This window comes from Myodes glareolus, chromosome 11 (assembly GCF_982192425.1).
Source record: "Myodes glareolus chromosome 11, mMyoGla1.1, whole genome shotgun sequence".
NCBI lineage: Eukaryota > Metazoa > Chordata > Mammalia > Rodentia > Cricetidae > Myodes > Myodes glareolus.
Genome location: NC_142036.1, coordinates 12,562,280 through 12,575,794, shown reverse-complemented (window position 1 = coordinate 12,575,794; position 13,515 = coordinate 12,562,280). Strand labels below are relative to the sequence as shown.

Here is a 13,515-nt window from a genome sequence, read left to right as displayed (position 1 = left end):
TAAGGGAGTCATATTAGAGTTTACAGGAAACTTGATTATATATGGAATCCCAGGTCCAAGGAGAGATCCCCAGATTGTTCTCTGGACAGAGGAGGGGGTGCCTGAACCGGCCTTGGCCCGTGACCATACTGATGAATATTTTGCTTATCACCATAGAGTCCATAAATATTAAGTGATATTAATGACCAGTAGTTGTTGATTCCGGTTATGACTTTTTTTTGTGTGTGTGTGTGTGTGTAGTAGAGTTTGTGTGTTTCTCTTCTTTGAGTTGTGGTTGTGAAGGGTCACTAGATGTCTGGGTTATTGTAGGCAGTGATGGCAATGTTGGATTCCTTGGGTTGTGATTTTCCTTCTATTACTTTCTGTAAGGCTGGATTTGTGGCTACGAATTGTTTAAATTTATTTTTATCCTGGAATATTTTGTTTTCTCCGTTGATAGTGAACGATAGCTTGGCTGGGTATAGTAGTCTGGGATTGCATCCATGGTCTCTTACTTTCTGCAGTACCTCTATCCAGGATCTTCTGGCTTTCGTGGTTTCCATAGAGAAGTCCGGTGTAAGCCTGATAGGTTTACCTTTATAAGTTACTTGACCTTTTTCCTTTGCAGCTCTTAATATTCTTTCTTTAATCTGTATGTTTTGTGTTTTGATTATTATATGGCGAGGGGATGTTTTTTTCTGATCCAGTCTATTCGGTGTTCTGTATGCTTCTTGCACCTTCATAGGAATATCGTTCTTTAGATTGGGAAAGTTTTCTTCTATAATTTTGTTGAATATATTTTCTGGGCCTTTGATCTGCCATTCTTCTCCTTCTTCAATCCCTATGATTCTTAGATTTGGTTTTTTATTGTGTCCCACAATTCCTGAATGTTTTGTGATGAGAATTTGTTGGATTTGCTGTTTTCTTTGGTAAGAGTGTTTAATTTCTCTATGGTGTCCTCAGAGTCTGAGATTCTTTCTTATATCTCTTGTATTCTGTAGGTTACGCTTGTTTCTGAAGTCTCTGTTCATTTACCTAGATTTTCCATAGCCAGCTGGCCCTCGGTTTGTGATTTCTTCATTGTCTCCATTTCAGTTTTCAAATCTTGAACTGTTTCCATTACCTGTTTGATTGTTTTTTCTTGGTTTCCCAGAATTTCATTTACGGATTTACTCATTTCTTCAAACATTTTGGTATATTTCTCTTCCATTTCTTTACTCATTTCCTCAATCTTTTTGTTATAATTATCTTCCATTTCTTTACGGTAGGTTTTCACCTCCTGTTTAAGTTCCTCTATTATTTTCATAAAGATTCACTTAGAGTCTATTTCTTCTATTTCTTCTGGAGTAGGGTGTTCAATTCTTCTCGTTTCGTGCTCCCTGGATTCTGGAGATGTCATGTTGCCTTTCAGGTTGTTGGAGGAATTCTTGCATTGGTGCCTGCCCATCTCCACTTCTCTGGGTGAAACTCCTCAGCAATCTCTGGATAGAACTCCTCAGCACTCTCTGGATAGAGCTCTTCAGCACTGCAGCTGGGATAGCTGGCCTTCCCAGGGCCCAGGGGACCAGAGTGCAGCGGCAGTGGGGGTCAGGAGTGGTCCGGTGAAACAGGGAAGACCCTGCCACAGAAGCTGAGGGGGGAGGGGCTGTGCTCTCTTCCCGAGCTGGCCGCCCAAGCTAGTACCCACTCACCTCTCCGGGTAGATCTCCTCGGCACTGCTACAGGGTTAGCTGGTTTTCTCAGGGCCCAGGAGACAAGAGTGCAGGGCAGTGGGGGCAGGGGGTGGTTCGGTGAAACAGGGAAGACCCTGCCACAGAAACTGAGGGGGGAGGGGCTGTGCTCTCTTCCCAGGCTGGCCACCCAGGCTAGTACCTACTCACCTCTCCGGGTAGAACTCCTCGGCACTGCTACAGGGGTAGCTAGTCTTCCCAGGTCCCAGGAGACAAGAGTGCAGGGCAGTGGGGGCAGGGAGGGGTCCAGTGAAGCAGGGAAGACCCTGACGCAGAAGCTGAGGGGGTGAGGGGTTGTGCTCTCTTCCCGGGCTGGCTGCCCAGGCTAGCACCCACTCACTCACCTCTCCGGGTAGAACTCCTCAGCCTATTTCCCAGTTTTTAACAAATACTAAGGTGGACACTGAAACAGGATCACATTTCTGTTACCTTTGCATTGGTTCTAGTAATGACTCAGCAACATTGCCACCTGCTGGATAACAGGTAATATGGTAGTTTTCATTTCCTTTGCAACTTCTACTGCTTTCTTTTCTAATACAATGGATTATATCATGTGAGGTTTATATGACTATGGGGATACCTCAATTTACTGGTTACTAGGATTCAGTTTTCTTCTCCATATTCTATCATTAAGGAAGAATATGACACTCCTAAGAATGATACAATCTTTATGGACTAATAATGAACATCTAATTGAAAGGATTAAAATTATTGAAAATCAGAGGTTATCTTAATAAGTGGATACTAAGATAGTCAAAATTGACTCCATATCCAAGGGTACTAGGAACTTATCTGAAAAGATTCATACTGTTGAATTTGATGTTCAGAAGTTATCCCAAAATTTTGAAAAACTAACAGACAGAATGTACCTCCAGGATGGCAATTTACATGATATCCAAGATAAGTTCAAGGAGGACATGTTATCTTTGAAGGGAAACGTTAAAACCTTGGAATCACAGGTGCAGAATGGGGACCAAAATTGATACCTTAGTGAAATTACTAGAAACATATGCATGTCAGGAGATTCGGGCTTTAAGAGAGACAATGATAAAAAGACTTGAAATGATTGAGGAAATTATTGGAGCTGGTGAACAGAGTAAGAAGACAGCACAAGGAGGGGCTACAATGTCACCACTGTCTGTCAGAACTGGTTTACCCAGTGTTTTAGTGTCATACCCTGCAATATACTCTGACAAAGCGTCAATTTCTAAGGTCTCAATGAGAGACAAAGAAGCTAGATGGACGCCAATAGCAATGAATGATCTAAAAGAAATTAAGCAAGCTGTCATTAATTATGGCTTGCACTCTACATTTGTTATGGAAATGATAAGGACTTGGGCTTCAAATGTCAGACCTACCCACCATGATTTCTCTCACTTAGTGTCCACAGTATTGGATGATGGACCTTCCTTGATGTTTGGAATTTATTTCAGAGAAGAATCCAAACATATGGAACAGCAAGGAAGAGCAAAAGTTGTGGCGGTTTCCCAAGATCAAATTCTTGGCATAGGAGCATATGCTGATCCACGGATCCAAGCTCTTTATGATGAAGCAGTATTGTCCCTATGCCACAAAGCAACCTTGAATGCTTGGGATAGGATACAAGAACTAGGGAAAGGGAAAAATCATATACCAGGGTTAGGTAGGGACAGAGAGAACCCTATACTGACTTTTGCAAAGATTAATTTAGGCTCTGCAAATAGTAGTAACAGACTCAGAAGCTTTACAAATAATTCTTAAATCTCTGGCTTTTGAAAATGCAAACTTCGAATGTAAAAAGATAATTGGGCCTTTAAGGTCTAGATCAGCACCTATGGATGAATGGATTCAGCATATGATGAATGTTGAGACATTCGACTATAATGATGCATCTTGGGTAGGAGAAGCGATTTCCAAAGCAATGAGGAGACATCAACCTGCCAAATGTTTCAATTGTGGTATAGTAGGACATCTGAAAAGGGATTGCATGCAAGGAATTTCTAGGAATAATATATCCTCTGGGAAGGACAAAAATAGGAGACCTCAGCTTTCAGGTATATGTAGGAAGTGTGGTAAAGGCCGACATTGGACCAATGAATGCAGGTCAACAACAGACAGACAAGGCAACCTGATACCATCGGGAAACCCTTTGAGGGGCCTCCCGCAGGCCTGCAAGCCAAAAGTGGCCCAGTCATTCCCAGTTACAGTGGAGAATGTGTCTCACCAAGAAAATATAAAAAATCCAGTGCTTCCTGTACAAAGCAATCGTAGTCTAAGTGATGGGTTAAATGCGGAGGATGAGTCAAAAAATCCAGTAGGACAGAGTAAATGGATATTTTGGAAGACTTCTATTAATGATCAAAGATCAAAGTTAAGAGTCTGTATAAATGGCATCCTTATTGAAGGCTTATTAGACATGGGTGTGGATGTAATTATCATTACTCCAGAAACTTGGCATGTAAATTGGCCTCTTCAAGAGGTAGATGTTCAGTTCCTGGGAATTGGAACTCTATCTCATGTAAAACAAAGCACAAGATAGGTTGAATGCATAGGGCCTGAAGGGAAAATAGGTAGACTAAGGCCATAATATAATCAATATTGCAATAAATTTATGGGGCTGTGACCTGCTACAGCAATGGAATACCCAGATAAACATTTTTGTAGTCCCAGGAACTCATTATTCTGGGAAGGATATAATGAGGTATTAAGGAAAATGGTCACCAGTCATTCAGACAGTACAAGAAAATGCAGCAACTAGCAAACATTTAGAGGTACCAACAGTCCTAACTTTAAAATGGTTAACTGAAAAGCCAATGTGGATCAAGCAGTGGCCTCTAGCTAGAGATAAACTACAGGTTTCAGAATAGCTGATACAAGAACAACTTGATGCTCATGGTATTGAAGAATCAACCAGCCCTTGGAATTCTCCTGTGTTTGTTGTAAAAATGAAATCTGGTAAAATGGAGAATGGTGATAGATCTAATAGATATCAATAAGGTAATTCAACGTATGGGTCCTCTACAATCTGGAATTCCTCTGCCTTCTTTATTATCAAAAAGATGGCCTCTTAATAGTTATTGATTTGAAAGATTGTTTTTTCGTTGTACCTTTACAAGAAAAGGATAGAAAAATTTGTCTTCACAGGGCCTACTTATAATAATTCTCAGCCTACTTGGAGATATCACTGGACTCTCCTTACACAGGGGAGGCTCAATAGTACCACATTGTGCCAATATTTTGTAAGTCAGCCATTGGAAATAATTCGTAAGCAATTTCCTAAATCTATAATTTACCATTACATGGATGACATATTGTTATCTGATTCAAATATCTGATTCAAATAAGGACACTTTAGAAAGGATGTTTGAAGAAGTAGATTTCTTGCCTTAATGGGGATTACAAGTTGCTCCAGAAAAGATTGAAAGAGGAGATTCTGTTAATTCCCAAGTTACAGAATAGATTTACAGAAAATTATAATACAAAAGGCACAAATTAGGAGAGACTGGTTATGGAGTCTTAATGACTTTCAAAAATGCAGTTTTGAAATGGTGGTTTCCTGGCCCATGCTGCCAGCACAAAGTCTGACTCTTTAAGGAAGTCTGGCAGTTGAGCATTTAAATGGTGTTTGTGAACAGAGTACTAGAACTTGCTTAATGCCAAAATAGCCCTGCTACAACCTGAAACTGGATCTGCTTCATAGAGAATGGCTCTCAGAGGCAATGAACAGATCTCTGGCATGTTGGACTGGTTGGAGACAAAACCCAAAGCAGCCTTAGTTGCTACTTAACATTTTAAAAGCTCCCCAGAACAGAAAATGATAAAAGATATACAATAAGAGAGACTCAAATATAAAAGGTCTCTAAATAAGACACAGTGTGTTTTAAAAATGCACATAAATTTAGTAGAGAGAAGGAAAAGTGTATAGAGAGTTACAAATGGAAATAATGGTTTATAAAAAAATAAAACAAAGTCTTTAAAGAAGCAGAGTACAAACAGTCATAGATTAAAGAAGTAAAGGTAATAAAATAAATATATAAAAAAGTAAGAGAGTAAAAACAAATAAGCCACATAAAGATGGAATATACACAGAGAGTCTGGATTAATTATCTCATTGTGTTTTCTTTGAATTTTTTGACAGTAAAGGAACTAAGAACAGAGAGAGAATTTGTTGTATGGGCTGTTAAGATAAATCAACATAAAGGTTTCTTGACTTCAAAATTTGGGTCTAAGTATTTGTTGATTTGAAAAAGAGGTTCTGCTTTTGTTTCCACAAAAGATGAAAACCTGTGGATTAATTCCAGACTCATGTGGTTTGATTAACCAAGACCCCCAAAAGGTCACTATGAACACCCTCTAAGATTTCTTCACTCAACCAAAAGCAGTAAGCAGTTTAGTGATAACAACACACAAATTCCTTAAAAGAATGTTTATAAATTCTTGAATTCTTGTTTACATTTAAAGGGGGATATAATACAGAAATGAATGTGTTCCATTGGTATAGATCTTAGTCTATTGATATAAATTTAGTGTCAATTTTGTGATATGTGTATTTCTGATTAAGGCATTTTGTATGCAGTTTGTTTAAAATGTAATGTATAATTAAGAAATAGAGTTTAGTAAAGAGTCATCTGTAATAATCAAGCTTGTTGTCATGATAGTTAGGTTTTCTAGATATATAGAGATTAATTTTAGTAAGATAGCTAATCTTCAAACTTTTCAAAGACCTATTGAGTATGACATTTTAAATATTTTAAGAACTGAGGACTTTTCATGACATTATGACACATATGTTCCTGGCAGCATTAATTATTTGAAAAGGAAGATGGGCATAGAAGCGGCTCCTCATGGAGTTTGTTAGCCATTTGGTCAAGAATCTGCTTTTGCCTGGACTGCTTATCTGAACTTGCAGAACAAACAGAAAAATTATTGCTGAAGTCTAATAACGAAGATGAGATGATCCTTCAGGTTGTCTATTTCAAGAAAGAGTCTGCAAGACATTCTGCAGGACACAGAAAAAAAAGTTACAGACAAAATGCCTATAGAGACAGAATTGTCTTTAAAATTTCCAGCTTCATGTACTATTCTGCTGGATACTATGCACCTGTGGGCTAAAGATTGGATGCCCCAAATGTACAGAAGAACTTTGGGTGAACTTCTAAGTAGTAACACGTCTCTGTCAATTCTAGAGTTTTGGAAGTTGCTTACAGTGCACTTCCTGTTACTTAGATAATATTATATTCTTCTGGACTCTTTGTTGGAGTTGAAGAATAGATAGTCTAGTTTCCCCTAGTTATGGTTAAAGATGATATAGATATAAATATTATATCTGTAATTCTTGCTTAATACTTTATATGCATTTTTCTATGTTTTAGTTAAAACCTTCCTTTTATTTAAACAGAAAAGTGGAGGTGACTTGGGAGTCCCCTCTGTCTGCTGTGATTACCATTGGGTTAATAAAGAAACTGCCTAGGGCCTGCACAGGTTGGAATAAAGGTAGGAGGGAAAAGCAAACTGAATGCTGGGAGAAAGAAGATTGAGTCAAGAGTCACCATGTAGCCACCCTTGGGAATAGACAAGGCAGAACCTTGGTAGTAAGCCACTGCACGTGGCAATACACAGATTAATAGAAATGAATTAAATTAAGATGTAAGAACTAGTCAGTAATAATCTTGAGCTAATAGTCTAAGCAGTGATTTAGTTAATACAGTTTTGTGTGATTATTTTGGTTCTGGGTAGCCATCAATAAACAAATTGCCTCAAAAAGTACATTCTCTATGGATGGATATGTTGCTCAGCCTACGTATAGTAGATAGTGTCTTAGACCTTCCCCAAGGCAATGTAACTTAGCCTCTCTAAGGAGTGGATGGGTATGGGGTGGGAGGGTAAGTTTAGGTATTGGAAGGAGGGGAGGGAGTGGTAACTGGGAATGGTATATAAAATGTAAAAAGATAATTTCCTTTACTTATTTAAAAAATAAATAAAATGAAAACCTACTCTTAATGTGGTTGTGTCCTGTAAATATTCAAAACTCAAACATTCCAAGGCTCATTCATATATGATTCTTATATAACAGAGTTATATGTTTGCAATTCAACAAGGTAGCCTGATTCAGATAAACATGTTTACAATTATTGAAAGCATCATAATAAGCCAAGAGTGGTGGTGCACACCTTTAATGCAGCCCTCAGGAGGCCGAGGCCGGCAGATCTTTGTGAGGCCCACCTGGTCTACAAGAGGTAGTTCCAGGACAGGCTCCAAAGCTACAGAGAAACAAACAAACAAACAAACAAAAACCAAACAAACAAAGAAAGAAGCATAATATTATTTTTCTTCAGAAGAATATCTGAGGCATAGTAGCATCATTTTCAGTAACTCTTCTTTTCAAAATGAGGAAGGCCACATACTTTCCTGTGTTCCTTCCTACACTTTTAGCATTTCAAATTGCCCTGTTGAGAAATATCAAAGTGAAATTGTCCCAGGCCATGTCTTAAATTTATTATATCCTCACATAGTTTGCTAACACAGTATTGAACCTGGTGTTTTCACACCATGCAGAGTTCTATGGTGCACCTTGTGGATCACATGGCCTCATATTATGGCCACATCCGGAGTCTCCTTTATCACCTTCATGCATATGTCCTCAGATGTACAACCTTACATGCACAGAAGACACCAAGGAGGAAGGAAATCTTCACAAAATATTTAATCGCTAACAGATCTGTAAACCACAACATAAACTTTGACTATTCTTTGTTACCTTTTGTGACATGAAACTGTGTTGATGATTCCTCTATCTACTCCACAAATAGAACCATGTGAGAAGTGAGTCTGAGTCTACTCCACAAATAGAACCATGTAATAAGCGAGTCTAAGGGGCTGAGATGACCTATAGGAAGCATCAACACAGTCTAGTACTGCTTTCGCCAACAACCTAGCTCAGAGCCAAGACAAATATATGGGGTCTGTGATGAGACAACTCAGATTGATTATTGAACTCTTTTTGGAAACACAGATATTTAGAAATAGTTGACTTCTTTTTTCATTTACTTTGGAGTATCAGGCTTGCATCCAGTGCTCTCAGTTCTCTCAGTGTCCTCCTTCTGAAGATTCAAATCTACTTCATGAACTCACAGGGAGTATATGAACAGGTACTGGCTAAAACAAACAAAGCTGCTATGAACATAGTTGAGCACATATCCTTGTGGCACGATTGAGCATCTTTTGAATATATACCCAAGAGTGGTATTTCTGGGTCTTGAGGAAGGTTGTTTTCTAATTTTCTAAAAAATCACCATATTGACATCCAAAGGGGCTGTACCAGCATGCCCTCTCACCAGCAATGCAGGAGTGTTCCCTTTACCCCACAAGATCTCCAGCATAAATTATCATCGGTGTTTTTGATTTTGGCCATTATTACAGGTGTAAGATGGAATCTCAGAGTTGTTTTGATTTGTATTTCTCTGATAACTGAGGATGATGAGCATTATATGCCCCTCAGCTGAAGAATGGTTAAGGAAAATGTGGTACATTTAAACAATGCAGCAGAATAAAATGATGACATCTTGAAGTCTGCAGGCAAATGGATGGATCCAGAAAACATTATATTGAGTGAGGTTACCCTTACCAACAAAGACAATTATCATATGTACTCACTCATAAGTGTTTTTTAAACATAAAGCAAAGGAAATCAGCCCACAAACCACAATACCAGAAAACCTAGACAACAATGAGAACCCTAAGAGAGACATACATGGATCTAATCTACATGGGATGTAGTAAAAGGCAAGATCTCCTAAGAAAATTGGGAGCATGAGAACCCTGGGAACTGGTTGAATGAGAAGGTAGAAGAAGCAAGGGTTCAAAGAAAAATGTGTAGTTCAATAAAATCAGTATTATAAAGAGAAAAGAACTGTGGTGTTTAGTTCTTTGAATAAATCCATTAACAAAGGTTTTATAAAGAGTTAACCAAGGTCTGATGGAAATAAGAGGCAATCACTACAATGGCCAGTCTCAGGCATCAGTCCAGCCTTTTATGTATTGCTGGACAGGTCTTACCTGGTCCAGTGTGCTCTCTCCGCCCCCTGCTGGTCATAAGCTCCCTGCAGGGAGGTTTTGTGTCTGAGTTCACAGTAACTTTGCATCACTGTGAATACGGTACAGTAATACATAGCTGTGTCCTCAAGCCTCAGACTGCTCATTTCCAGGTACACAGTGTTCTTGGCATTGTCTCTGGAGATGGTGAATCGGCCTTTCACGGCATCAGCATATTCAATGTCACTACTATCACCACTAATATCTGCTACCCATTCCAAGCCTTTCCCTGGAGCCTGGCGGATCCAGCTCATGTAATAATCACTGAAGGTGAATCCAGAGGCAGTACAGGAGATTTTCAAGGACTTTCCAGGCTGCACTAAGCCTCCTCCAGACTCCACCAGCTGCACCTCACACTGGCCACCTGGAAACACAGAGAATGCTGGTCAGAAGACTGTTACTGAAGCTATTTTTTTCTTATGTCCACACAACACACAGACAGCATCTCCTCTCCATTAATCACCACTTAAAATAACAGCAAGTAAAAGCCAAAGAAGCCACAAGTCCATGGTAAGTGATCTTTGCTCAGTGCTGATCATTGAATGGGAGGACCTGGGAATCCAGGACTGGGCTCCTCTGCCAGAGATGCAGGGTCAGGGCAGGGCTGGTTTTCATGGGCACAGAGAAGCCTTATTTGCATGTCTTCCTCCTGTAGCAAGCTCTGAAGTTGGACCCTTAGGGGAAGGCAGATATAAGGCATCAAAGACCATGATGACAGTTACAGAGACTGACATAGTAAAGAACCTGTGTGTGACCTTTTCCTTGCTAAGGATTCACCACACTTCACGTAGTTCTCTTTCTTGTAGGTGCTCAGAACATGCTGTGTTTCCACACTGTTGTGTCTCCTTAGTATATCTATGTAATTTAAAAGAGCCACAGATTGTTGTGTTTCTTTATAGGAGCTCTGTCTTTCCCAGTCTCTGGACTAGACATGGCTTCTCCATAATGTGGATCTTGGACAGGGTCGTATCTGCCTGGAGAGGTTAGCAGAACTCCTTCCTTGTGTCAGGAGCACCTTGGAATTTTCTGAATTTTACATATTTATGAGATCATGATGTGCTCAGGCCATAAAAGGTTACAAATGAAACAACCATTGTTGCTACTGCTCTGCTTTTGCTCATGGCGTTGAACACATCAGTAGATAACAGATGGGGACAATTTAAAACTGTAAATTGTTCTAATGAAAAATGAATGGTTGGATGTGGGGAAGTCTACACAACTGCTACCACAGTCACACACATACAGTTACACTTTTAAATACAGCCATACACCATCACACAGATACACACACACACCATCATCATCATCATCATCTACATTCACATGTAGAAACATGTACTTGCAGCAGAGGGACTGAATTTCTTTCTTCCTGTGTTTTGACACGATCACTCTGGTTGGAGTGAACTCACTATGTAGACCAAGCTGATGTTGAACCACGAGAGATTTTCTTGCTCCTGTTTCCCTGACAACTGGGTTTAAAGTGTGAACTACATTTTCTTGACCATCTCATATAGAATTTGTAAAAATTTGAAGCATTTTTAATAGAAAGATTTCTTACCATTATTTCCCTCCTTCTTATGTCCTTCCTCTTTCCCAACTTGTCCAGTTCCATAGCTGGCAGAGTTTTACAGTGATTAAGGGGTTAGCCTCATGGCTTTCATTTTCATATATATAATAAACGGTTTAAAAATTAATAATTGACAATATATTTTATCTTAGAAAACTCATCTTATAATACATGTATTTGTTATAGTTTTAAATGTTTTTATTAGTGTTTATAATGTATAGCAACAAAATACGGGACTGATGAGATAGCTCAGGGGTAAGGAGAAGGAGCCTGCCTCCCTGTATGAGTACCTCAGTTGTGTTCTCAGCACTTCACTATGAAGCTGAGTGTGATGGTTTATCCTTTATTCCCAGCACTGGGAAGATGAGAACAGGAAACTCTCTGGGACTTTCCATCCCATCATTCTATCTGAACCTCAGGGCTCCAGGTTCAGGGTGAGACCCTCTCTCAACAAATAAGGTAGATGTCAACTCAGGAATACACCCAGGATCAATTTCTGACAATCATGTGCAAACATACATTGTGACGATTAGTGTTTCCAATCATTCAAACATTTACTTTCCCCTATGTTGAACTTTGTAGCTGTTTAGAAGCAAGTCATGGTAGCTGTAGACCTAGACTGACTTGTTTGTTATTGCGGGAAGCAAGAACAGGACTCTTGTGACTCAGTGTAAACTTTTCCTTCTCCAAAACTTTCAACTGTCCTTCTGACAATAGCCATTGCCATTCCTTTTCCAGTCAAAAGATTACGTATTTTAACTTTATTAATGTGAGAAATGGTATTTGTTCTGTATGGAGTTCTGGTCTTTTTTTTTTTAAATTGGGCGAAGTTCTTGAATTTAAGACTTTGCGCATAAAAAACAAGCACTATAACCCAGAGCTATAGATCTAGCCCATCTATCTTTTAAAATATCACATTTCACATTTTCCTACAGAAAATTGCAATTTTATTACAGAATTGGGTTATCCAATTATAAAACAAACATCAGCCTCCCCAAGTTCTTCTTGATGTCTTGCACTTATGCCTGTATGCAAGAGCGAAGAAAATTGTAGGATCAATGTTCTGTGCATCAATCTCCAGAAGGTAGGGTATGAAGGAGAAAGGAAAATGAAGAAGAGAGAGAGAGAGAGAGAGAGAGAGAGAGAGAGAGAGAGAGAGAGAAAGAGAGAGAGACTTCATTCCCAGTTTGTGGCTTCTATCCAGAATCTGGACTACATGAAATGATAACATTGTTATCTACTGTAAAGATTCATAGCATTTGCTAAAATCTTATTATTCAGGTTGAAGAACACACACATCAATTATTGTGTCAATGAGCAAAATGGTATCTGCCACACACTGAAATGAGGAAGGCAGGGGCTGCTGAGCTGGGTTCTCAGTCACTGGTGTTCTGAATGTAACTTTGGCCCTTAGGCAGGAAGTGGAGCTGGACTGTGTTTAGAGCCTTTATAACTGAAAGGAAGATCCTGACCCTGAAATCAAACTCCAAATCCCAGTTTCCCAGGATACCTGACACCTGAGCAGGACTCTGTGAGCACAGGATGCTGTGGTAACCTCTGCAAGATAAACTATGAACTTAGTATGAGAAAATATGCCTCTGTAAAGCAAACGTGGTAACTCCAAGACATAGATACAGACAAACCAACATATAACAACAGAGATAAACCTACACAAAAACACATGCGCTGAAAAAATAAATATATTTATGCTAACATCTTAAGTTATTTGAAAATATTGCTTTTCAGCCTATGTCATTTATTCTACTTAAAAACAAAACATCAAGCTCATTCACAATATACCTTGATAATATTGATGTATCCTAGTACCCTTTCTCATTTGATCTCACTCCAGGTGGCCCTTTGTTCCCTGAGCTCTGTGTTGTCCTGTGGAATCAAACCTCAATGAGTGATAGAAAAGAGTTGTTTCTGAGATGAAAAATGAGTCTGTTTTGTTGATGAGAAAAAATATTCTAACCTTTAACAGGGAGTAGGGACAATTCAAACATAGTATTTATTAATGAAAATGAGGAATGCATAATTGAAATGGTACTTTTTGAATCAAAGTTTCATTTACATTAAACCAGAACTCTCCCATTAAGCTAACTCCCAGAAATGAATGAGAAACTTTTAAATAAATGATTTATTTTTAATTGTGTAAATATGCTTATG

The 13,515-nt window shown here is 38.9% G+C and overlaps 1 pseudogene across 1 annotated transcript in view; it reads right to left on the bottom strand.

The window, feature by feature from the left end:
* Nucleotides 1-6,611: 6,611 nt before the first annotated feature.
* LOC148120413 (immunoglobulin heavy variable 3-11 pseudogene) overlaps nucleotides 6,612-13,515 on the bottom strand; it is a 50,420-nt pseudogene continuing 43,516 nt past the window's right edge. The window contains exons 2-3 of the transcript XR_015739312.1: nucleotides 9,744-10,143; nucleotides 6,612-6,687 (exon numbers count right to left, since the gene is read on the bottom strand). The product of XR_015739312.1 is annotated as an immunoglobulin heavy variable 3-11 pseudogene (transcript). The remainder of the gene's footprint in view (nucleotides 6,688-9,743; nucleotides 10,144-13,515) is intronic.